Genomic DNA, 24,808 nt, shown 5'->3' with positions numbered 1-24,808 from the left:
CAGTCATTGGCCTGGTGACCGGACCACAATGCCGAGTGACAAAGCAAATGTAGCTCTGCAAGTTTTAATGACTTTCCCCAAAAAGGTTTGTCACCTCTTGTAACATGCCAGTCATTCAGCCACCTCGTTGTGTCCTGTAACACACACCAGTCTCTACCTGAAAGCACAGCAATCCTTTCCTACCTCTTCCCATGACTGGTAGGAAGTTCGGGTTCGGGTTAACTCGCTCACACACCTTCCTCTTCCTCTCAATGAGGAGTGAAACCTGAAGCGAGAGTGGAGCTCAGTACGTCGGGACAACTGGTGCAAGCCCAGTTGTGAGGTTTCATAGCATCAAAATATTTCTCCTGGCAGGAGGCTCAGTAACCAAAGGACACAGACTTGTGGTAATTGGCAAAAGAACGAGCGAGGAGAGGAGAATTTATTTTATGCAGCCAGTTATTTGATCTGGAATGCTCTGTCTTAGAGGGCGGCAGAAGCAGATTCAATAGTAACTTTGTAAGAAAATTGAACATAAAGTTGAAATGAAAAAAAATTGCAGGTTTCGGTGCTAAGATCCAGTGAGTGGCACTTATTGGATCATTCTTTCAGAGAGCTGATACAGATTTGATGGGTTGAATGGCCTCCACCATTCAACAATGTGATTCTACAACTAGCAACAGCAGCCTGTTTACAATGCTAAAATTGGGGAGGGGCATGTCGTGGGACACGGATAAGAGTATTCCAACTCCACAGGAAACTGAGGTAACAGAAAAAGTTCGTCTTTGGTGACGGTAATTTACATTCCTTACAAAACCTGTGCTTTCTGGCAGCGTGTTGAAGTGTTAAGGTTTCACCCTTGAAGGGTCTCCAGCAGGTCTCTGAGAGAGTTGAATCAGGGCTTGAGCTGCAATATCCAGCTCTGCATCTTGCTGGATCTGAAAGACATAAGACAAGTCTCTTGCTGTTTCCTTTCATTGGCCCCCTTTTCTGTCCCGAGGTCGCGAACCCGGGTCGCTCCGTGGGCAGTGACGGCCTGCTGTTTTCTCACACCAGCTGGGGCCCCATTTTACAGGTGCACACCTCAATAGTGAGTATTGTAGCCATCTGGGATGGCCACTTACAAAGGGAAACATGGCCATTTACACGAGAAGTATGGCCACTTGCAAAGAATCACGGGAAATATGGCCAATGCAGGATCCAGACAAACTTGGAGCTTAAGTGTATATTTGCCACAAGATAACTAGACGCTATCGAAACCCCCAGCCGATTTGCATTCTAATGGCCCATTTCCCCAGAACAAAAGACTTGGTACTCAGGTATCAGATACAGATACAGACTCATCGGCGCCACTCCCTTCACCCAGGAAGCCCAAACAGCCAAGGTCAATGACCGCTCAGGACACGCCCAGCCATCAAGGCACCCGCCCCTTTATTGGCTAAAATCGAAGGCAGTAATCAAAGTGATGTAGGATAAACAGTAGTCTCCTTGTCCGCACCAAAACTCCCACAAACAGCAATGTGATCAGGACCAGATAACCTGTTTTTGAATTCATATTGGACAGGACAGAAGGGGAACTCTCCTGCTCTTATTCAGAATAACACCGCAAGATATTTTATATTCACCTAAGCAGGCAGACAGAGTCACAGATTACATATTCATCCAAAAGGCGATCTCGGACCAGACCCCAACAGTTGCTAGGATACCGGACAGAAACCCCAATATTATATTTTAATTTTGTAAGACTGTGAGGAAAGGATCACTCCAGCAGTGATTACACGGAGAAATAGGGATATGGTATATTAAATAGGGATATGGTATATTAAATAGGGATATGGTATATTAAAACAAACTTTATCACCTAACAGAGTATTAAAATATCTTTTTTTTAATTTTAAATTTTTTTTTTTTATTCTCCTCCTTCTTCACATTTTCTCCCACATTTACATCCATCAACAATAAACAATAATCAGCAAGATATGTCAATCCCCATAATAACAACGATCCCATCCGCCCACCAACCCCCAAACCTCAGCCCAGATGTTTACATAAACAAATGACAAAAAGGAATCAGGGATTACCCATAGTCACCCTTAATCTACACAGCCCCGCTCCCCCCCACCCCACCTCCCCCCCCCCATTAATGCTCGATGTTATCCAGTTCTTGAAAGTGCATAATAAATAGTGCCCATGACTTGTAGAACCCCTCCGAGCTGCCCCTCAGTTCGAACTTAACCTTCTCAAGGGTCAAGTATTCCAACAGGTCTCCCCGCCACGCCAGGGCACTGGGTGGAGAGGCTGCTCTCCATCCCAGCAGGATCCGCCTTCGGGCGATCAACGAGGCAAAGGCTATGATATATGCCTCCGCTCCCGTTTCCAACCCTGGCTGGTCCGACACCCCGAATATGGCCTCCTGGGGACCCGGGTCCAGTTTCACACGCACCACCTTGGAAATTACCCTAAACACCTCCTTCCAGTACTCCCCTAGCTTTGGACAGGACCAAAACATATGAACGTGATTCGCAGGCCCTCCCCCGCAACGCTCACACACATCCTCTACTCCTTCAAAAAATCGGCTCATCCTCGCCCTCGTGAGGTGCACTCTATATACCACCTTCAGCTGTATCAGCCCCAACCTCGCACATGAGGTGGAGGCATTCACTCTCCGGAGCACCTCACACCAGACCCCCTCCTCTATAACCTCTCCCAGCTCTTCCTCCCACTTTGCTTTGATCCCTTCCAGTGGTGCCTTATCCTCTTCCAGAATAGCTCCGTACACCGCTGACACTGCCCCCTTCTCCAGTCCCCTTGTCGACAACACCTCCTCCAGCAAAGTGGAGGCCGGTTCCTCTGGGAAGCTCTGTATCTCCTTCCTGGCAAAATCCCGAACCTGCATGTACCTAAACTCTTCTCCCTGCTCTAGCCCATACTTCGCTTGCAGCTCCCTCAATCCTGCAAACCGACCCCGAAGAAACAAATCTTTTAGCGTCTTAATCCCCTTCTCTTCCCATTTCCGAAAACTTCCATCCCACCTCCCTGGCTCAAATCTGTGGTTCCCCCGAATCAGCATTTCCCTTGACCCTAAACCCAACCCGAAGTGTTGGCGAAACTGCCTCCAGATTTTCAATGAAGCTATTATTACCGGACTCTCTGAATATTTCCCTGGAGCTATCGGTAGCGGCGCTGTTGCAAGTGCCTTCAGCCCCGACCCCCTGCACAAACTCTCCTCCATTCTGACCCACTGAGAATCCACCCCTCTGACCCAGCTCCGCACTTTCTCCACATTCGCCGCCCATAGTAGTACAACAAGTTCGGGAGACCCAAACCCCCTGCCTGCCTTCCCCTCTGTAGCAGCACCTTTCTCACTCTGGCCACCTTCCCTCCCCATATGAATGAGGTAATCCTTCCCTCAATCTCCCTGAAAAAAGACTTTGACAGGAAAATCGGTAGACATTGAAAAATAAACAGGAATCGCGGCAACACATTCATTTTAACCGCCTGTACCCGACCTGCCAGTGACAGAGGAAGGCCGTCCCACCTTGCCAGATCGGCTTTCACTCTCCCCACCAAACTAGTGATGTTGTACCTGCGAAGCCTCCCCCACTCCCGGGCAACCTGCACCCCCAGATACCTAAAATGAGTCCCTGCTCTACGGAATGGCAGCCCCCCCCACCCCCGGCCGAGACAACACAAAGTACTCACTCTTGTCCAGGTTCAACTTGTACCCCGAGAAAGACCCAAATACCCGCAGTAGCTCCAATATTCCTCCTATCGACGCACTCGGCTCCGACACATACAGCAGCAAGTCGTCAGCATATAAGGACACCCTATGCTCTATCCCCCCCCCCCACCCCCCGCACTATTCCTTTCCATGCTCCCGAACTTCTCAATGCGATGGCCAACGGCTCAATCGCAAGTGCAAACAGCAGGGGGGACATAGGACATCCCTGTCTCGTCCCACGGTGGAGAGAGAAATATCTCGAACTGATATTATTTGTGCGGACACTCGCCTTCAGCTCCTTATATAATAGCTTTACCCAGTTCACAAACCTTGGTCCAATCCCAAACCGCTCCAGCACTGCCATCAGGTACCCCCATTCTACCCGATCAAATGCCTTCTCGGCGTCCAATGCCACAACTACCTCTGTTTCCTTTCTTTCCGCCGGTGCCATAACAATGTTCAAAACCCTCCTAATGTTCGAAAACAGCTGCCTCCCTTTCACAAACCCCGTCTGATCCTCACCTATTACCTTCGGAAGGCACTCCTCCAGCCTACCCGCAAGTACCTTCGCCAACACTTTTACGTCCACATTCAGAAGTGACATGGGCCGATACGACCCACACTCCGTCGGATCCTTATCTTTTTTTAGTAACAGGGAAATCGATGCCTGCCCCAAGGTTTGCGGCAACACCCCCTTCCCTAGCGCCTCCTCAAACATCCCCACCATCAGGCGTGCCAACCTATCCTTAAATTTTTTATAATATTCCACCGGAAACCCATCCGGCCCTGCCACCTTCCCCGACTGCATCCTCCCAATCGCATCCTTTATCTCCTGCTCCACTATTGCTCCTTCTAGTGTAGCCCTGTCCCCCTCCCCTAGCCTCGGGTACTCCAACCCATTGAGAAATTCCTGCATCTCACGGTCTCCTCCGAGTGGCTCTGACTTGTACAACCTCTCATAAAACTCCTCAAAAACCTTGTTAATCAGCACTGGGGCCACCATCAACTTCCCTGCCCTATCCTTCACCTGAAGAATTTCCCTTGCCACTGCCTCCCTGCGGAGCTGACCTGCTAACATACGCCTTATCTACATGTTCATAAACTGCACCCCTTGCTCGTCTCAGTTGGCGCACCGCCTTCCTGGTGGACAGTCGGTCGAAGCTCGCCTGTAGTTCCTTCCTCTTTTCCAGCTTCGCCGGGTCCCCATCCTCTGCATACCTCCTATCTACCTCCAACATCTCATCTATTACCCTCTGCTGCTCCAACCTCTCCTCCTTATTCACCCTGGCCTTAAACAAAATTACCTCACCTCTCACCACCGCCTTTAGAGCCTCCCAGACGACTGCCTTCGACACCTCACCCGTACAATTGAAACCTACATATTCCTTAATTACCTTTTCAATTTTCTCACAGAATACTTGGTTCTCCAAAAGCCCCACATCCAGTTTCCATCCCGGTCTCTGCGCTGCCCCCTTCTCTAGCACCATATCCACCCAATGTGGAGCGTGATCTGACACTGCAAATTGCAGAGTATTCCGACCCCTTGACTCCAGCCAGCAAAGCCTTCCCCACCACAAAAAAGTCGATCCGCGAGTATACCTTATGGACCGCTGAGAAAAACGAATACTCCCGTTCCCTTGGGTGCAGGAAGCTCCAAGGGTCTACCCCTCCCATTTCCACCATTAGCCCAGCCAGCGCCTTCGCCCCCCCTGATGGGACCAGCGAGCGTGGCCGTGATCTGTCCAACCTTGGCTCCTGCACCAGATTCCAGTCCCCCCCCACAATCAGCTCATGCGTGTCTAAGTCGGGAATAGCCCCAAACACCTTCCTCGCGAATCCCACATCGTCCCAATTGGGACTGTATACACTTAACAGCGCCACTAATCTCCCCTCCAATGCCCCTGTCACAATCACATATCTACCCCCCTGATCTGCCACCACCTTCTCCATCTAGAAGTGTACCCTTTTGCTGACCAGCACCGCTACCCCTCGAGCCCTTCCATCAAATCCGGAGTGAAACACTTGGCTAACCCAGACCTTTTTAAGTCCCACCTGGTCCTTCACCCTCAAGTGAGTCTCCTGCAGCATTGCTACATCGGCTTTCAAACTTTTAAGATGTGCAAGCACCCTTGACCTCTTGACCGGACCTCCTAGCACTCTCACGTTCCACGTGATTATCCTTACTGGGGGTCTCCCACCCCCCCCCACCTTTCTTATCCACCATCACCATACCACCAGGCCCTGCCCCATAAGCCTGACCCGCCCCTGTCCATTGTTAACATCGAACCCCTTCCCCCCCCTCCCAAGAACCTCCCCCTACAAAACATCCCCCAACATCCCTCCCTCCACCCCCTCTTGCTCGCCTCTTAGGCCCATTGAAGCCGGCTATCCAGGCTCCAACGTCCTCCTCTCACCTCACCCCCGTTCACTAACTGACTCTAGTTAGCTAGCGCGGGTGGCTCCCCCCCGCCAATACCTCTCGCCCCCTTCCGCCCAGTCCCAGAGAAAGAAACACCAAAACAAACCCAACAATCCACCCCCTATAATTCACTAACATAACATTTAACCGTTGCAACACAGAACGCCATTAACTTGAACTCTGTAACAATGCGAAGAGAAGTAAATTTCAATACAAATCAGTAAAAAGAAAGTTGTAACATTTGTACATTTTCCAGCCGCTCAAACACAGTCCACAGTCTTTCTTCCAGTTCCGCTCTTCACGTCTGTCCCAAGCCTTCTGCCCTCACGAACGCCTCAGCCGCCTCCGCTGTCTCAAAATAAAAGTCTTTGGCTTTATATGTTACTCTCAACTTCGCCGGGTACACCACACCAAATCGCACCCCCTTCTTGTACAAAGCCGCCTTCACTCGCCCAAACGCCGCTCGTCTTTTTGCCAACTCCACCGTCCAGTCCTGGTAGATCCGAACCGCAGTACCATCCCACAGCACCTCACGCTTCTGCTTCGCCCAGCTTAATACTTTCTCCTTCATGCAAAACTTATGGAAACAGATAATTACTGCCCTTGGCGGCTCGTTCACTTTGGGCTTCGGCCTTAATGACCGATGAGCTCGGTCTAGCTCGTACAGGGTGGGGTTCTCACCCTCCCCCATCAGCTCTGCCAACTTCTTAGCAAAGTATTGCGTTGGCCTTGGGCCCTCTGTCCCTTCGGGCAAGCCCACAATTCTCAAACTGTGCCGCCTTGAGCGGTTTTCCAAGTCTTCCAGCTTTGCTCGGAGTCCTCTGTTAACCTCCACCACCCTCCGCAGCTCGTCCCCCATCGAGGTGACCTGGTCGCTGTGCCGTGTCACGGCCTCCTCCACCTCCTTCATCTTCTCGCCCTGCTCTCTCACCTCGGCCAATGCCTTTGCCACCTCCACCCTGATCAGGCCGATTGCCTCCTCCAACAGTGATCTCACCACGACCACCATCTCTTTCCTCAGGATCTCCATGTGCCTCACCAAACGTTTTTCCAGCTCCACCACCATCACCTCGGTCATCTTCTCCACCGTAAGTAGTGCGGTCCCGCCTTGCAGTTCCGCCATCCTGTCAACACTTTTGCTTTTGCTCGTCTTCTCCTTCGGCTGCGAACCCGCGTTTCCTCCTTTCTTTGACGCTGCTTTTCGCATCTTTTAGCGGCTTATTCTTTTTTATCTTCTTTCTTTTCTCCTCTCTCCCCCTTCACCCTCCTGCCCTTCATCAATCTGACATTCTTCTTTTTTGAAAAAAAAACTTTTACCAAACTTCCATAAATCTTCTTTCTTTCTCCTCTACATTCACCTGGGACCAGGATTCAACCTTCTTCTTCCTAGGTGGGAGCCATCCGACGTGGAGCACCCTCCCTACATGGCGCTCGGGCCTGCCGCCTCGACCTCTTTGAAGCTCCGCCCCTGCTGCTCTGACCTGCCGGGCCCGGCACCTCAGCCGCTGCTGCCCGACACCCGCGCGGGGTTCATCGCCGGCTTTTAAACAGGCCCCGCTGGCTGCTCGTGGTGGCCCCAAAGGCCGACGATAGTCGGGGGGTGCATGAAGACTCTGGGATTTCCCCGAAATCGCCGCGAATCGCGGCCACCGGCGGGAGCTCTTTTTCTTGGGGCCGCCCTGCTCGCCCACCCCACCGGAAGTCCAGTATTAAAATATCTTTAACATCACAAAGAAAATAGCTTAAAATTACTCCTTAAACAATGCTAATCAATATGGTGACACAATAACCCTTAACTGCTATCTTTATTCCCACTCAAACAACAAAACCATCGCAGCTCTCAATCCACTTTTAAATACAGTTAGCACTCAGGAATACCTGCTGTAAAGAGATGTCTGGATACTCTACTTCGGGACTGTTGAAAGAGATAGACCTGAATCTTGTCAGAACAATTTCTAACTGAAGTCTTCAGAAACTACTCTCATTATTTGACTTCCATCTCCAGAACCAACTGCAAACTCCTTTCTATCTCAACTCAACTGTTGAAACTGCCTATCCTGTTTACAGGCAAATTCTGCTTCTGGTCTGTCCCCAGTCAGATCTTTCACTGACCCGCAGCGAGAGCGGTTGCTTGACTTCTGCTCACATCGCAATCTGAAACTCACCTAAACTGCTTTTCTGCAAAATGTTTGATTACCTTAGTTCCTCCCATTTATTACACCTTCTTAACAAGCTGAAACACAATGGCCAGGATCCTCCCTTCTGGGGACTAAGTCCCCACGCCAGCGGGAAAACCGGCGCCAATGACTCCGGCGTCAACAACCCCCCAAGGTGAGGAATTCTCACCTTTCTAGGGGGCTAGGTTGACGCCGGAGGGGTTGGTGCCGCTCCAGCCGGCGCGAGTTTGCGCATGCGCAGACCGGTCAGCGTATTCTTGCGCATGCCTGGGGGGTTCTCTTCTCCGCACCGGACCCCGGGCAATATGGCAGAGCCCTACAGGGACCCAGCGCGGAAGGAAGAAGTACCCCCTCGGAACAAGTCCACCTGCAGATCAGTGAGCCCCGATCACGGGCCAGGCCATCGTGGGGCCCCCCCTCGCTGCCCGATCCCCCGCGCCCCCCCACGAGGACTGCCCACGCATACTCACCTTGCAGGTCCCGCCGTGCGTGAGTTGAGTGATTCACGCCGGCGGGACTGGCCAAAAATGTACGGCCGTACGGACCATCGGGGCTCGGAGAATCACCGGGGGGGGGGGGGGCGCTGTCAACGGCCCCCGACCGGCGTGGCGGCGATTCCGCCCCGCCCAAAAAACGGCAGCAGAGAATACGTCAGCCGGCGTCGGGCGGGATTCGCGCCTCCACCAGGGATTCTCCGACCCAGCGGGGGGGTCGGAGAATCCCGCACAATGTGTCTAATTAACTACTCCACAGGGCACCCTCTTAATCCAAACAAAACTCCATTAGCCTAAGCTTTTGCGATGCTTTAATTGCACCTCTGGCTGCTAAAAACCTTTCAAACCAAGATTCTTTAAAACACTACTGCAGCAGTCATACGCACATTAACCAGGCTTTTAACCCTTTACTGCACCAAATACCTATAATACAATATATATGAAATTTCTACATTTATCATACATTGCAGCACTCCTTCAGTACTATCTGCAACTTCAGTTGATATTCTGATGGCTCAAGGCTATGGAGTAATGAACAGTGAGGGCACTGTTGAATATTCCCTCTCCCCACAAGAGGGTTATGGAGATTGGCTATAACATCCCTAATGTCTTTTTAATAGGGAAATGCATGATCCTTCATTTCTTATTTCACAGCTTGCATCAGTTGTTAGCGCTCTCATTACCGAGTTACAAGATAAAGCTCACTAGACGTTTTTGCACCACATCTAAATTAACAGAAGTGCTGCATTAGCGATGCAAAGCCCTGAATTAGATAATAATCTGCCTATTTAGGTGGACATTGAAGTTCCCATGGCACCTCAAGGAAAAGCAAAGGAGTTCTCCCAGTGCCTTGGACAGCATTCCTCATTTGTCCAACGCCAGCAGAAATGGAATAGCTGGTTATTGAACCGTCTGTTGAACCTTGCTCTCCTCAAATGTCTACTCAAATAATAAGTCACAAAACTCTGAAATGCCTCATTCCCAATTACTTTGAGATGTTTGAGAGGTGTGATAAGCTACAATGAAAGTCAAACTTTTTCTTTTAGTTTTTCTCTGACACATACCGTGCATGGCCAAGAAACAAAGTTTTGTCTTGTGGATACAAACCAGTTAAAAGTGTGATTTGATAAGCAGAGGTTCCTTACAGCCAACAGGCAAAAGGAAACATTCAACCTATTAGTCTGAACAGAATTTCAAAATATTCAAATTGAATGTACCTCCCACATGGAATAGTCTTTCTTAATCATTCAACGTGGGCATCGCTGGCTAGGCCAACATTTATTACCCATCCCTAATTGCCCTTCGGAAGGTAGTGATGAGCCCCCTTCTTGAACAGTCTTGGTCCCCGTATCCAAGGAATGATATACTGGCATTGGAGGCAGTCCATAGACATTTCACAAGGATGATCCCGAGTATGGAGGGATTTTCTTATGAAGAGAGGTTGAGTAGGTTGGGCCCACATTCATTGGAGTTTAGAAGAATGAGAGGTGACCTCGCGCTTCTCAAGGGGCTTGACAAGGTAGATGCTGAGAGGTTGTTTTCCCCTTGTGGGAGAGTCCAGGACCAGAAGGCAGAATCTCAGAATAGGGGCTCGCCCATTTAAGACAGAGATGAGGATGAATTTGTCTCTCAGAGGGTACTGAATGTGTGGAATTCTTTACCGCGGAGGACTGTAGAGATTGGGCCATTAAGTATGTTCAAGTATGAGACAGATCTTTAATCAGTAAGGGAATCAAGGGTTATGGGGACAAGGCACGAAAGTGGAGTTGAGGATTATCGTATCAAATCAATCATGTTCTCATTGAATAGTGGAGCATACCCGACGGGCCAAATGGCCCACTTCTACTTGTACATCTTACGGTCTTATGAGCCACTTGTAGTCTATGTTGTGATGATGGATGTTATTGATTTTAATTTCGGGGCGAAATATGGTGGTATTCTGTAAAGAATTCTGTGTGTGCGTGTGTCCATGATTAATTTAACTAAGGGAAGATTAAAAGAAACAGCTTGTCTGTGAGAGCTGAGAGATAAACGGCTAAGGCACAAGGTGCATACTGTTAGGCTGTTGGTGAGGTTGGGTTTACAAGTAAATAGGTTGGGTTTAAAATTTGCATTAAGAGATAAATAATGACTTGGTTTTCAGCTGTTAAATTTCAAAGGAGTTTAGAAATGACAAAGTGGTGCTGAGGACAATGATGAAGGGGAAAAAGGTTATTTAAGGAAAGATGGTGAACAAAGTTATGCGGTGGTGTGGAGGAATTGTCCTGAGACAAGCTCCTGAGACTTCGCCAGGACACCCTTTTACACTGGTTTCCACAAATGTGGACCAGGCGTAATGGCACCTGGGGAGATCTCCCAGGCCATTAGAGGACCCAGGGTGGTAGAGCTCTAAGCAGGGTATTCTCTCATACTCTGGCTGACACCCGGGCACTTTGGCACTGCCAGACTGGCATCTTGGCATCATCAGCTGGGCACCCTGGCAGTGCTGCCCTGACTCAGGGTACTGCCAGGGTGCCTGGCAGGCAGTACCAAGGTGCCCGGGTGCCAAGTTGCTACTACCAGGGCTCAGGCTCAGAAGTGCTTGCCCTTAAGAGGTGGGGTGAAGGCTCAAGGACCCCCTAAGGGGTAGGTTGGGTGCAGTGGGGGAAGCCGGAGGCCACCGTGGGGGAATGAAAGATCGGGGCAGCATTTAAAAATGGTTCCCTGATCCGCGAGTCGTCTTCATGAACTGAAGTGCTGAGCTGGTCAGTGCAGCAAATGAGGTAAGTGCGTATGTATTTATGTTTTATCTTCTTGTCAATAAATCTTTTAATTTTTAAAATTCTGACGGTGCTACAGGAGTTCTATGCTTCTGTGATCAGTAGCCATTCCTCCTCATTTCAAAATGCAGAAAAAAGGTTATGATGAGTAAGGTAGGTTTCCCACTGGGATCTGGCTTGTTGGGCAAATAGCATCTGCTTTGGTCATTACAATGTGGTGTAAGTACACCCACAGTGCCGTTAGGAGGGATTCTTCCAAGGTTTTGACCCAGCGACAGTGAAGCAATGGCGATATTGTTCCCAGGGAAGAGACAACATGTTCAAGGAGTTTGGAGAGAGAATGGAGGTTGGAGATGGTTGGGTGAGTTTGAGAAGTGACGACAGCAGGTTTGAAGGGAAGCAGTACAGTGTCGAAGGAGAGGGAACCATTAACAATGCCAGCTAACCTGGGGATGAGGAAAGGAGGTTGGGTGGTCAATGGTTTGGTGGGAATAGGGCCAAGACAGAAGGAGATGAATCTCAGGGGCAAACCGAGCTTGGAGAGAAAATGGCAGGTGAAGGGATAGCTTCTAGTAAGATGTGAATTGGGGGTTAGGGTGGGCATAAGCAGGAGATTGGTCCAATGGTTAGGGCAAAGGAGGGAAACACAGGCAGCAGTATGGAAGGTCTTGATGTTTGTATCAAAGGCCCTGAACTTTTGCACTTTTGTAATCAAAATGAGTGTGGAGGAGACTGAAACAGAGTGGGCATTGACGTGGTGCTGTATTCCCCACCTCCCCCTGACTGAAAAGTTGTTCGAGAGCCCTGCCACCTAAAGTCCGGCAGCCCAACAGCCATTTTATACTGGGAGCAGCCCAGAGATCTGGGTTTAATTCTGGGCTTGAGTGACTGTGTGGTGTTTGCATGTTCTCCCCATGTCTAAGTGGGTTTCCTCCAGGTGCTCCGGTTCCCTCCCACAGTCCAAAGATGTGCTAGGTGGATTGGCCATGATCAATGTGCAGGGCTATGGGAAGGGCCGGAGGGGGGGCGAGGGGGAGGAGTGAGCCGAGGTATAGTGCTCTTTCAGAGGGTTGGTGCAGACCCGATAGGCCTCCTTTTGCACTGTAGGGATTGTGATTCTGCCTCCATGTGGGAAGGATGTCCCATGTTAGAGAGCTGCCGGCCAATCTCTGTACGTTCGAGTGATGGACACTGCTGGGGGTTCCCAAAAAAGAGGCTCTGGAGCTGGATAGTCAGCTAACAGACCCCAACAAGAGAGGGGAAAGGTGGATTCAGGTTTGAGAGGCCCGTTGTGGGAGGGACAGGGGTTAAAAAAGGGGGTTTGACCTTGGGGAGGGTCTCTCACTTGGGCACAGGCAACTCTCCTCTCCTCTTGCCTGACCCCAACTTATGCAGCATGATCTTCCGGACTAACCTCCTGGCGTGGGCCTCCCTGCGGCCGTGGGTAAAATAGTGCTGGAGGTGGAGTGAGACACTCAAATGGCCTTTTAATCGGCCCATAGGCGAGCAGGCTGTATGAAACTTCCCCCAACCCCCCTGTAAAATAGGAGGCAGGTCGGGTGTGGGTGGGGAGTCACGTGCTGCATTTTACAAGCACACCCTCCCCAGCTGGAAGACTGTAAAATAGAGCCCATTCTTTTAATCCCCCAAACTGGCAACCTTTGCTTAGAAAGTGCGAAAGGGGAAGCTCAAACTGATCTGACTGACCTGGCTGTGTTCAGGACTGCTGTTTTCATCTGTCTCAACTTTCAGATGTGTGAACCTGTAAACGTAATCGTAAAATGAATTGTCACCGTTAGTTAAAATGTCATCTTTCATTGGGAAGTGATATCCAAGAAAAAGCTTTTACATGGATGCCAATTGTTAAATGAGGATTTAAAGCAATATGAAAGAGATTGAAGTATAATGCAGAGACAGTCAACGGGATTCTCCGTCCCCCCGCCGGGTCGGAGAATCCCCGGGGGGCCGCGTAAATCCCGCCCCGCCGCCGGATTCTCTGGCGTCGGTTTTCGGAAGAGGGCGGGGTTCACGCCACACCAGTCGGGGGCCGTTGGCAGCGGCCCCCCCGGCAATTCTCCGGGCCCCGATGGGCCGAGCGGCCGTCCGTTTTTGGCCAGTCCCGCCAGCGTGGGTTAGATATGGTCGCACATGGTGGGACCTGGCAGATAAGTCGGCTGGGGCAGTCCACGGGGGTCGCAGGGGGGACCGGCCCCCGGGGGGGCCCCCACGGTTGCCTGGCCTGTGATCGGGGCCCACCGATCTGCGGGTGGGCCTGTGCTGTGGGGGCACTCCTTCCTTTCGCGCCTGCCGCTGTAGGGCTCCGCCATGGCCGGCACGGAGAAGACAACCCACCTGCGCATGCGCCAGAATACGCTGGCCGATCTGCACATGCGCGGGATCACACCGGCCCTTTGGTGCATGCACAGACTCGCGCAGTCCCTTCGGCGCCGGCTGCAACCCCTCCGGCGTCCACCTAGCCCCGAAAGTGCGGAGAATTCCGCACTTTCGGGGGCCGTTGACGCCGGAGTGGTTCCTTCCTTTGTCTTGGCTCCTGCTGGCGTCGAGGAGTCTGGCTTGGCTTTATTCACCTTACATATTTTAATTGTGAATCGCTCATTACTATGCAGATGGCTGCATGTTTCAGTGCTGTCTGGTTTTTGCAAGTTCCAATACACAGGATTTCTGCACTTGCTCGTTTTTGCCTGTTTTGGCTGAATTTCCCTTCAGTCTTTGCGGTTCTCCATTTTAAGTCGGGAAGTGGCCAACCCAGGTGGCTACACACCCTCCTTGTGATCCCTAATGCGAAGCATGAAGGATCACATAACTGCGTTGTCTTCATTCCCTGACCCAGCGAGCACTCTTCCATGGCCTCTACACTGACCCTAACTATGCAGTAAAACATTTTTTAACTAACATTCTAAGTGCCGCTATGTCATAAAGGAGCATGCATTACAAAATAAAACAAAACGGGACCTCTAACCGTCCTCAATAAACTACACTCACTAAACATTCAGTCATATTAACTTCCTAACAATACAAAAATAAAAGCAGCATTCACATTTTTCCTGGCTTGGCAGTCAAGCACAGGGTTGTACAATCTTTCCATCGTAAATGAAACACACATTTTTTTTTTTTACACAAAGAACGCAAACGAATGTCCTTTATTATAGATCGAGGGGTTCGGGGTCCTGGTGATAACCGAACATAGGGGATCTTATTCTGTATACCGGGGTGCGAGCGTGGTAGGCTCTCCTTCGCCATTTCCTCATGCGGATAGTCTGCACGATGCTACAGAGTATCACCAACACTAATAGGGGTTCGACGAGGTAGGAAAGGGAGTACCACGTGATGAGCTTATCACACCATGATGGTGTGGTGTTGCCTGTTATTGGGCTCTGGGTGCTATGAGGAAGTGAATCATTAACGGCCGGGGGGGGGGGGGGGGGGGGGGGGGGGGGGGTTGGGGTCAGGGGGTTCGCGTTCGCGCGCAACCGAATACACATTATAATGGTGGTGATCAACACGGAGGATGTCCTCATTGTTCTTCTTCTTTCTCTTCTCTTCTTTTCTTTCCTTGGGGCTTCTGGAGTTCTGTGGGATCAAGCATAGTTTCTGTTACGATCTTGGTTAATATCTCGTCTGTTAGTATGTCTGTCCTTTAGTGCCAATTCCCCTTTACAATTTGTCACCATGTGTGACTCCCTCATTTTTTTTTTTTAATCGAATATTCAGGACAAGACACACTTAAAAATACCGAAACAGACTTCCGGTTGCGGCTATGCGGAGCTGAGCCGCACGATTCGGCAGCTCCCGCTACCACAGACTTTCAGGCTCGTTAGAAGAGCCCCAACGGAACTTTTTTTGATACTAACCCGTGGAGAAGGTAAGAGGGAGGTCCCCCTCCAACTTTTATGAAACGGACTCGAAGTGTAACGGCCACAAAAGTGGCATTGGAGCAACGGGAAAAACCGGGGAAAAAAGACAAAATGGCGGCGGCCAGAGACAAAGTGGAGCTGCAGGAGTTTATCAAGCACTGCTTCGAGGAGCAGCGTGAGGAGATGCGTAAGGAAATGCTGGCGCCTATGCTTTCGGCAATCGAAGGACTAGGGATCACCCAGAAGGTCCACGAGGTCCAGGTCCAGGAGGTACAAAAAAGAGTTGGTCAGAACGAGGACGAGATCTCGGGCCTGGTGGTGAGAGTGGAGCAGAACGAGGCGCTACACAGGAGGTGGGCGGGAAGACTCGAAGACCTGGAGAACAGGTCGAGGAGAGAGAATCTGCGGATCCTGGGTCTCCCTGAAGGAGCAGAGAGGGGCCGATGCCGGGGCATACGCGAGGACGATGCTCGGGGCGATGATGGGCAAGGAGGCCCCTTCGAGGCTGCCGGAGTTGGACGGGGCACACCGGGTGCTGGCGAGGAGTCCCCGGGAAAATGAGCCGCCAAGGGCGATGGTGGTGAGGTTCCACCGGTTCACGGACAGGGAGTGGGTCCTGGAATGGGCCAAGAAGGAGCGGAGTAGTAAGTGGGACAATGCAGATATCCGAATATACCCAGACTGGAGCACGGAGGTTTCAAAGCGGAGAGCGGGTTTCAACCGGGCCAAAGCGGTGTTGCATCGGAAGGAAGTGAAATTCGGAATGCTGCAGCCAGTGCGACTGTGGGTCACATACAAGGGCCAACACTACTACTTTGAAATGCCTGAAGAGGCGTGGACATTTATACAAACCGAAAAGTTGGACTCCAACTGAGGGCTTGTGAGGGTGGGGAGGATATTTGAGGTTTGATGTGTGATGGTTGTTGTATATAGGGGGTCAATCACAATCACGCGCAGGAAATGTTACATGGGCTGGGGGAGAGGGACAAGGCCGCGACAGGAGCTGCGCCAGAGGGGGGAGTGGGCTTTGGAAAGCGCGGGGTTTTTGTTTTTCCCATGTGTGGGAACAAAGGTGGGAGGGGGAATTCCCACACGGGGAGGTCAATGGGATAGCGGAGGTAGCCGGGGTCAGCAGATGTCAGCTGACTTACGGGAGTGACATGGGGGGAGCAAAAAAGCTAAACAGGGGTCTAGCGGGGGGGAGGGAAGGGGGGGGGGAAAGGGTTGCTGCTGCACTGGCCGAAAGGGAATGGGACATAGAAGAGGTGGTCAGGACGGGGGTCCCCCGTCTGGGGGACTGGAGGGTGAGGGAGGCGTGGACACGGGACTGGCCCAGAAAAGGAGATGGCTAGTCGGCGGGGGTGGGGGGGGTGAGAGCCCCTCCAATCCGGCTGATAACGTTGAACGTGAGGGGCCTGAATGGGCTGGTGAAGGGGGCTCGCGTGTTCGCGCACTTAAAGGGACTGAAGGCAGGCGTGGTCATGCTCCAAGAGACACACCTGAAGGTGGCGGACCAGGTCAGGTTAAGAAAGGGATGGGTAGGACAGGTATTCCACTTGGGACTGGATGCGAAGAATAGAGGGGTGGCAATATTGGTGGGAAAGCGGGTGTCATTTGAGGCCAAGACTATTGTAGTGGACAATGGAGGGCGATATGTAATGGTGAGCGGTAGGCTGCAAGGGACGTGGGTGGTGTTGGTAAACGTATACGCCCCGAACTGGGATGATGCAGGATTCATGAAGCGCATGTTGGGGCGCATTCCGGACCTGGAGAAAGGAGGCCTGATAATGGGAGGGGACTTCAATGCAGTGTTGGACCCAGCACTGGACCGCTCCAAATCAAGGACTGGAAAGAGGCCGGCGGCGGCCAAGGTGCTCAGGGGGTTTATGGATCAGATGGGGGGAGTGGACCCATGGCAGTTTGCAAGGCAGGAAATTTTCTTTCTTCTCCCATGTACACAAAGCCTACTCCCGGATAGATTTTTTTTGTTTTGGGCAGGGCGCTCACCCCGAGGGTGGAGGGGACGGAGTATTCGGCCATAGCCGTTTCGGATCATGCCCCGCACTGGGTGGAACTGGCGCTGGGAGAGGAGAGGGACCAACGCCCGCTGTGGTGGCTGGATGTGGGACTGCTGGCGGACGAGGTGGTGTGTGGGAAGTTGAGGGGGAGATTTTGAGAGTGGACAGGAGATACGCAGAGGCCCCGGATGAAAGATTACTTGGGGAAAGACGACGGCTCCAGACCTGTTGACCACAGGGAAGGCGGAGGCACAGTGGAGGAAAGCGCAGGGGGCGATCTACGAGTATGGGGAAAAGGCTAGTCGGATGCTGGCACACCAGCTCCGTAAGAGGATGTCAGTGAGGGAAATAGGGGGAGTCAAGGATGGAAGGGGAGCCACGGTTCAGAGTGCGACGAAAATAAACGAGGTATTTAAGGCCTTCTATGAAGAGCTGTACAGATCCCAGTCCCCAGCGGGGGAAGAGGGGATGAGACGATTCCTAGACCAACTGAGAATCCCGAGGGTGGAAGAGCAGGAGGTGGCTGGCTTGGGGGCACCAATTGGGTTGGAGGAGCTGAGCAAGGGTTTGGGGAGTATGCAGGAGGGGAAGGCCCCGGGACCGGACGGGTTCCCGGTAGAGTTCTACAGGAAGTATGTAGACCTGTTGGCCCCGGTACTAGTGAGGACCTTTAACGAGGCAAGAGAGGAGGGGACCCTGCCCCCGACAATGTCGGAAGCAACAATTTCTTTGATCTTAAAGCAGGACAAGGACCCACTGCAATGTGGATCGTACAGGCCGATTTCGCTCCTCAATGTGGATGCAAAGTTGCTGGCAAAAGTGCTGGCCACGAGGATCGAGGACTGTGTCCCGGGGGTGATCCATGAAGACCAGACGGGATTTGTAAAGGGCAGGCAATTAAACACAAATGTGCGGCGGCTTTTAAACGTGATGATGATGCCATCGGAGGAGGGAGAGGCGGAGATAGTGGCAGCTATGGACGCGGAGAAGGCCTTTGATCGAGTAGAGTGGGAGTACCTCTGGGAGGGGCTGCGTAGGTTTGGGTTCCGGGGAGGGTTTATTAGTTGGGTTAAGCTCCTTTACAGAGCCCCGGTGGCGAATGTAGTGACGAACCGGCGGAGGGCGGAGTACTTCCGACTGTACCGAGGGACGAGACAGGGGTGCCCCCTGTCCCCCCTGTTGTTCGCATTGGCGATCGAACCATTGGCCATGTCATTGAGGGAGTCTAATAAATGGAGGGGGGTGGTCCGAGGGGGAGAAGAGCATCGGGTGTCGCTATATGCGGATGACCTGTTGCTGTGTGTGGCGGACCCAATGGAGGGGATGGTGGAGGTCATGCAGACTCTAAGGGAGTTTGGGGAGTTTTCGGGCGTTTAAGCTCAATGTAGGGAAGAGTGAGCTCTTCGTATTACAGGCAGGGGACCAGGAAAGAGGGACAGGGGACCTACCGCTGAGGAGGGCGGAGGGGAGCATTTGGTATCTGGGGATCCAGTTAACCAGGAGTTGGGGGGCCCTACATAAACTGAACCTGACGAGATTGGTGGAGCAAATGGAGGGGGACTTCAAAAGATGGGACATGTTACCGCTCTCGCTGGCGGGTAGAGTGCAGTCGGTCAAAATGGTGGTCCTCCCGAGGTTTCTGTTTGTGTTTCAGTGCCTCCCCATCGTGATCACCAAGGCCTTTTTTAAGAGAGTAGGTAGGAGTATTATGGGGTTTGTATGGGCGAATAAGACCCCGAGGGTAAGGAGAGGGTTCCTGGAACGCAGTAGGGACCGAGGAGGGTTGGCGCTGCCAAATCTAGGGAGCTACTACTGGGCAGCAAATGTGGCGATGATCCGCAAGTGGGTTATGGAGGGAGAGGGGGCAGCATGGAAGAGGATGGAGATGGCGGCCTGTAAAGGAACGAGCCTGGGGGCGTTGGTGACGGCACCGCTGCCGCTCTCGCCGACAAAGTATACCACGAGCCCGGTGGCGGCGGCAACGTTAAGGATCTGGGGCCAGTGGAGACGGCACCGGGGCGCAATGGGAGCATCGGTATGGTCCCCGATCAGAGGTAACCACCGGTTTGTTCCGGGGAAGATGGACGGGGGTTCCAGAGCTGACATCGGGCGGGGATTAGAAGAATGGGGGACCTGTTAATTGACGGGACGTTTGCGAGCTTAGGGGCACTGGAGGAGAAGTTCGAGTTACCCCCGGGAAATGCCTTTAGATATATGCAGGTGAGGGCTTTTGTGAGGAGACAGGTGAGGGAATTCTCGTTGCTCACGTCACAAGAAATTCAAGATAGGGTGATCTCGGGTGCATGGGTCGGGGAGGGCAAGGGGTCGGCAATACACCAGGCGTTGAAAGAAGAGGGGGAAGCGCTGGCAGAAAAGTTGAAGGGTAAATGGGAGGAGGAGCTGGGGGAGGAGATCGAGGAAGGTCTGTGGGCTGATGCCCTGGGTAGGGTTAATTCCTCCTCCTCGTGTGCCAGGCTCAGCTTGATACAATTTAAGGTGGTTCATAGAGCTCACTTGACGGGGGCGAGGTTGAGCAGGTTCTTTGGGGTAGAGGACAGATGTGGAAGGTGCTCAGGGAGCCCGGCGAACCATGTCCATATGTTTTGGTCATGACCGGCACTGGAGGGGCTCTGGAGAGGAGTGGCGGGAGCAATATCTCAGGTGGTGTAAGTCCGGGTCAAGCCAAGCTGGGGGCTAGCAATATTTGGAGTAGTGGACGAGGAGGAGACACGCCCGGGGAGGGGGGGGAAGGGGGCGCTGCCTGGGGGGGTGGATGAGCAAGAGATAACATGAAGAGTCGGGGAAACTGGCACGTACGGGAGAGCCAGTGTACAAAGCTATGTAAATATACTATTTTGCCATGTATATATCTTGCTCCGCGCGATTTCTCGTTTCTTTTTTTTGTTACGGGGCGGGGGGGGGGGTTATTGTTTGTAAGGAAGAAAAACTGTGTTAAAAACTTTAATAAATATATATATATATTAAAAATACTGAAACATTGCGAGCCGTCTCGCAGGCTGTGCGATTTACCATCCAAATGTTTGAGGATGTAAATAGCATAGGGATGGCAACCTAAGGGTTGCCGGAAAACAAAACAAAACTTTTTGAACCAAAAGTGCCGAAATGAGGTGCGTATGGGCCGCGACGGGTAAGAATTGGATGGAATCCCCGGGTAGGACGGTGACCAATGCCATTTGTGCTCTACCCGAGCGTAGCTGACCAGAGGGGGGGTCCTCAGGCAGGGCGGAGACCAATGCCGTTTCTCTACTGCCTGAGCAATCGGCAAGAACGGGAAAGAAATGTGTCATCGTGGGGGGTTGCTGTATTGGTTCTACCTTCGAACCAGAAGAGCAGTTATGAACGAGGGCTGGCAAGCCCTCAGCGGTTTCTGCCGATGAGCGTGCTGGCAAGTTTTCATAGGTACTTGTAACCATTCCTGCAAGGGGGCAATGGTCCTATAAAATCAATCTGGAGGTTAGTCCAGGGGCCATTAACGGGGCGGGTGTGGCTAAGTTGAGCTTTCTTTGCGTATCTGTCCGGATTGTTCTGGGCACAGATAAGGCAATTCTCAACGTAGTGCAGGATCAATTCCCTGATGTCCATGACTGTCATGGAATAAACAGGTAAGTTGATTCCTGTCCTGTTCAGGAACCACATAAAGGGTGTCTTTTAACACCACACCGTCATGTGTGGTCAGTGCATTTTAAAATCTAACATAGGGTGCTGTAAATTGTCCTTTCAAAATCTCCCTGAGATTGCTATCCTACTTCTCGGCCTGTACTAAATCCTCGATATTTGTCTGCGAGACCTGAACTGCATTCACTGGGACGCTTTCAGGGGGTGTCCAAAAATATCCATGCCTGGAACCTGCTTTGGCCAGTGCGTCGGCTTTCACTTTTCCAAGGGGGGGAGGAACGATGGTGACTTCGAACTTTAATAATTCCGAATGTCCTGTCCTGTGCTTTCTCTAAAATGTGGCGGAGCAATGGGGCTGAAGGGAGGGGTTTTCAGTCTGCGGAAACAAATCCTCTTGCTTTCCACAGGGGTAGGAATTCTGTAAGACTGTTGCAGACATAGAGGCTGTCCGAGTATATGTCTGCTGGGCTGGGGAAGGAATCTGGGTGATCTATAATATACGCAACGGCTGCTAGTTCTGCCGCCTGCGCACCTAAGTGGCCTGGTAGCTTTAAGGAGCTCTCTTCTAGGGCGCGTCCCTGCACGTCCTCGACATATATGCCGCATCCTGTAATGCGCTTCCCTTCTAATACTGTGGAAGAACCATCCACATATATCCTTAAGGGTTCGCACTTGTCTGTGGGCTGGAGGCTCTGGGGTGAACTACCTATCTTTCTGGGGGGTGTTTTCGCAATAAAGGGGCCTGTGTTGTGGTGCGGTGAGATAATTTCACATTCGTGGGGGGTGCCTGGGTACTGAAGGTTATCGGCTAGGAAAGTGTGGGTCTTGGTCCGTTTAACAGTGATGTCCCGTCACTGCAAAAGAAGGGTCCATCTTGCTGCTCTAATTTGGCTTACTGTACCGTCCTTAAGTCGTCCGTCAAGTAAAAGTTGGGTGGGGGGGGTGTTCCGTGAGGATTGTGATAGGGTTTAGTCCGGTTATGTAGGAAAAATACTGAACCGCCCAGAAAACTGCGAGCAGGTGCCTTTCACAGGCCGAAAATCCCTGCTCCACAGGATCTAAAAGTCTGGATGCATAAGCCACGGGTCTTAATTGTTCGTGCCGTTCCTGGAGGAGCACGGCCAAAAGGGTGCGGTCGGTGCTAGCTATCTCTATAGCGTAGGGGGAAAGTGGGTCTGGAACCTGTGGTGCGGGGGTTGCAATGAGGGCTCTTTTCAAAGCATCCACAGCATCCGTATGCTGCGGAAGCCATTCCCAAGGGGCTCCTTTCTTTAGAAGTTCCGAGAGGGGTGCTGCCTTGCTGGCGAAACCGTCGATATGGTTTCGGCAATAGCCAACCAGTCCTAAAGACGACCGGAGGGCTGAAACATTCTGGGGAAGGGGCAATTTGGCAATCGAGTCAATTCTTTTATGCTCGATCTCGCGTTTACCGTGCGTGATAATTGTACCCAAATATATCACTTTGTTTTCCAAAATCTGGGCCTTTTTGGGGTTTACTTTGCAGCCAATCTGTTGTAGGAGTTCCATTAGTTCAGACAGAAGCTCGATGTGCTCTACCTTGGTGTCTGTCTGCAGTAATAGGTCGTCCACATACTGGACCAGACATTCGGAGCGAGAAATTTTCGATAATCCATTTGCCAGCTGTCGGTGGAAAATGGAGCGGGAGTTGTGGAATCCTTGTGGAAGGCATGTCCACGTGTACTGTTGACTTTTAAAAGTGAAGGCAAATTTGTATTGGCACGCTTTTGCCAATGAAATGGACCAGAATCCGTTACTGACGTCCAAAACCGTAAAGTATTGTGAGTTGAGTCCCTGTTTGAGCATGGTCTCGGGACTTGTGGCTACCGTGGGGGTTGCTGCGGGGTGACTTTGTTGAGTTCCCGGTAATCGATGGTCAGTCGCCATGATCCATAGGGCTTTCACAATGGCCAAATCGGGGCATTATTAGTGGAGGCTACTGATCTGAGTACGCCCTGCTCTAATAAGCTGTCGATAACTTTTGCAATTTCTCCCTCTGCCTCTTGGGGAAATCCGTATTGCTTTTGGGGTCTAGGGTCAGGTCCTGTGATTTGAACGGAACCAGTCATCCGGCCACAGTCGTGTTTGTGGGTCGCGAATGCTGTCCTGTGCTTCTGCAGAACTGCCCTAACCTGCTTGTCTGTGCTAATTGTGGTCGGGTCAAACCAGAAATCGCCGACTGCGCTAATCTTGTTTGCGTATTCACCTATTGTGAGCGTTGCGGGGGCTCTTGCGGATTTTGCCATTATCCAAACACATTGGTTTACCGGATCAAATGAAAGGTGGTGGGAGTTCATAAAGTCAATTCCCAAAATGTGTTCTGCTGTGGGGGGCAGGTCGACTAAGACTATGGGGTGCTTGGTGGTTATATTGCCAATCTGAATGGGTACAGGGGCTGTGATGTGTCCCTGCTGTGAGTGGCCTGTAAAGCCGCTGAGGGTGATTGTGGCTGTAGTGGGCCACGTGTCTTTCTGGAATATGGTGGAGGAATTGATTGTGGTGCGGGACCCTCCTGTGTCCCAGAGAAATTCGATGGGCTGTTCCCGTATCTTTGCTGCAACTACTGGTCGGCCGGACCTATCTCAAAGGGTGTCGCAGTCCCAACTGGGGGAGCCCGAACACCGTCATTCCGTTCCGTTCAGGTCCGTCTGGTCTGAACGGGTGCTCACGCTATGTATGGGCTCTGTCCTATTCTTATTCAGAGTGCCTGCCTGCTGGGCTCTCTGTGGCTTTCATGAGGCATTGCATTCTCGTGCAAAGTGTCCTAACTGTCCACAGTTGTAACACCCCTGTGGCTTTTGTGGGGGGCTGTTCCAGCCTTCGTTCACCCATGAGGGGTTCTGGTGCATTTTCACCGCTTGGATGTCTGCTTCTGCCTGCTGGTCCTCGGGTTTCCTAACTGCGGGTTTGTTTTGGACAGATTTCTCCCAGGTGCGGGACAATCTTTTTAAAACCCATTTCTCATTGTGGGCTTCCTCTGAGGTGTCATAATTCGTACAGGCTTTTTGTCCTGCCTCTGTGGCATGGGAGATAAGGGTGCAGGTCCATTTGGCCATACCGTCTTGGGACAAATGGGCGCGGTCTAGATTACCGAAAACTGCTGTGAAATGGATCCACAGGCGTCCAGCAAATGCTGTGGGGTGTTCCGTCTTTTTCTGCCTGCACTTATTCAGGCCTTCTTTTGGGTCACCTCTATTGTAACCGATCGCGTCTAGGATCGCTGTGTGCATCTCTGCAAGGGTGCCTCCTCCTACATTCTGTGTGTCGGGAAAGGCTGCTACGACCGAAGGGTCTAAGCTCAAAACTGTGAGCTTCACGTGCTCACGCTCATCCAGGCCGTATATGGTCGCCTGCTGCTTTACTCTAGCAAAGAAGTGGTGGGGGTCTGAGGTGGGGAGGAACGGTGTGATTTTCTCGCACGCGTCCCGTAATTGGGTCACGGTTAAGGGGGTCCTGTACAGGAATTCCGTGTCTCCTTCCGATGTGACTGTGCAGTGGGTGGTTACTGGGTTCATTGATGCCTGAACTATCTGCTCTGTGGAGGGTTGGGGCGCTTTTCTCTTCTGGGCTTTCCTTGCGCACATGTTCCCTGAACATATCTATGCGCGGTCTCATTTAATTCTTCCCAATCCGGCCGTCTTCTGTATCTAACTGGGATCCAAATGTGCTCTGGAATCCATTCTGAACTGAAAGCAAAGACTGTAGTTCTGCA

At 51.7% G+C, this 24,808-nt stretch overlaps 1 long non-coding RNA gene across 1 annotated transcript in view; it reads right to left on the bottom strand.

The window, feature by feature from the left end:
* Positions 1-572: 572 nt before the first annotated feature.
* LOC140429589 (uncharacterized) overlaps positions 573-24,808 on the bottom strand; it is a 36,630-nt gene continuing 12,394 nt past the window's right edge. Inside the window, exons 3-4 of the long non-coding RNA XR_011949132.1 lie at positions 13,257-13,311; positions 573-917 (exon numbers count right to left, since the gene is read on the bottom strand). This is a non-coding gene — a long non-coding RNA (uncharacterized lncRNA). The remainder of the gene's footprint in view (positions 918-13,256; positions 13,312-24,808) is intronic.

This window comes from Scyliorhinus torazame, chromosome 1 (assembly GCF_047496885.1).
Source record: "Scyliorhinus torazame isolate Kashiwa2021f chromosome 1, sScyTor2.1, whole genome shotgun sequence".
Classification (NCBI taxonomy): domain Eukaryota; kingdom Metazoa; phylum Chordata; class Chondrichthyes; order Carcharhiniformes; family Scyliorhinidae; genus Scyliorhinus; species Scyliorhinus torazame.
The sequence above is the reverse complement of the archived record's forward strand: the minus strand, read 5'-3'. Positions and strand labels throughout refer to the sequence as shown.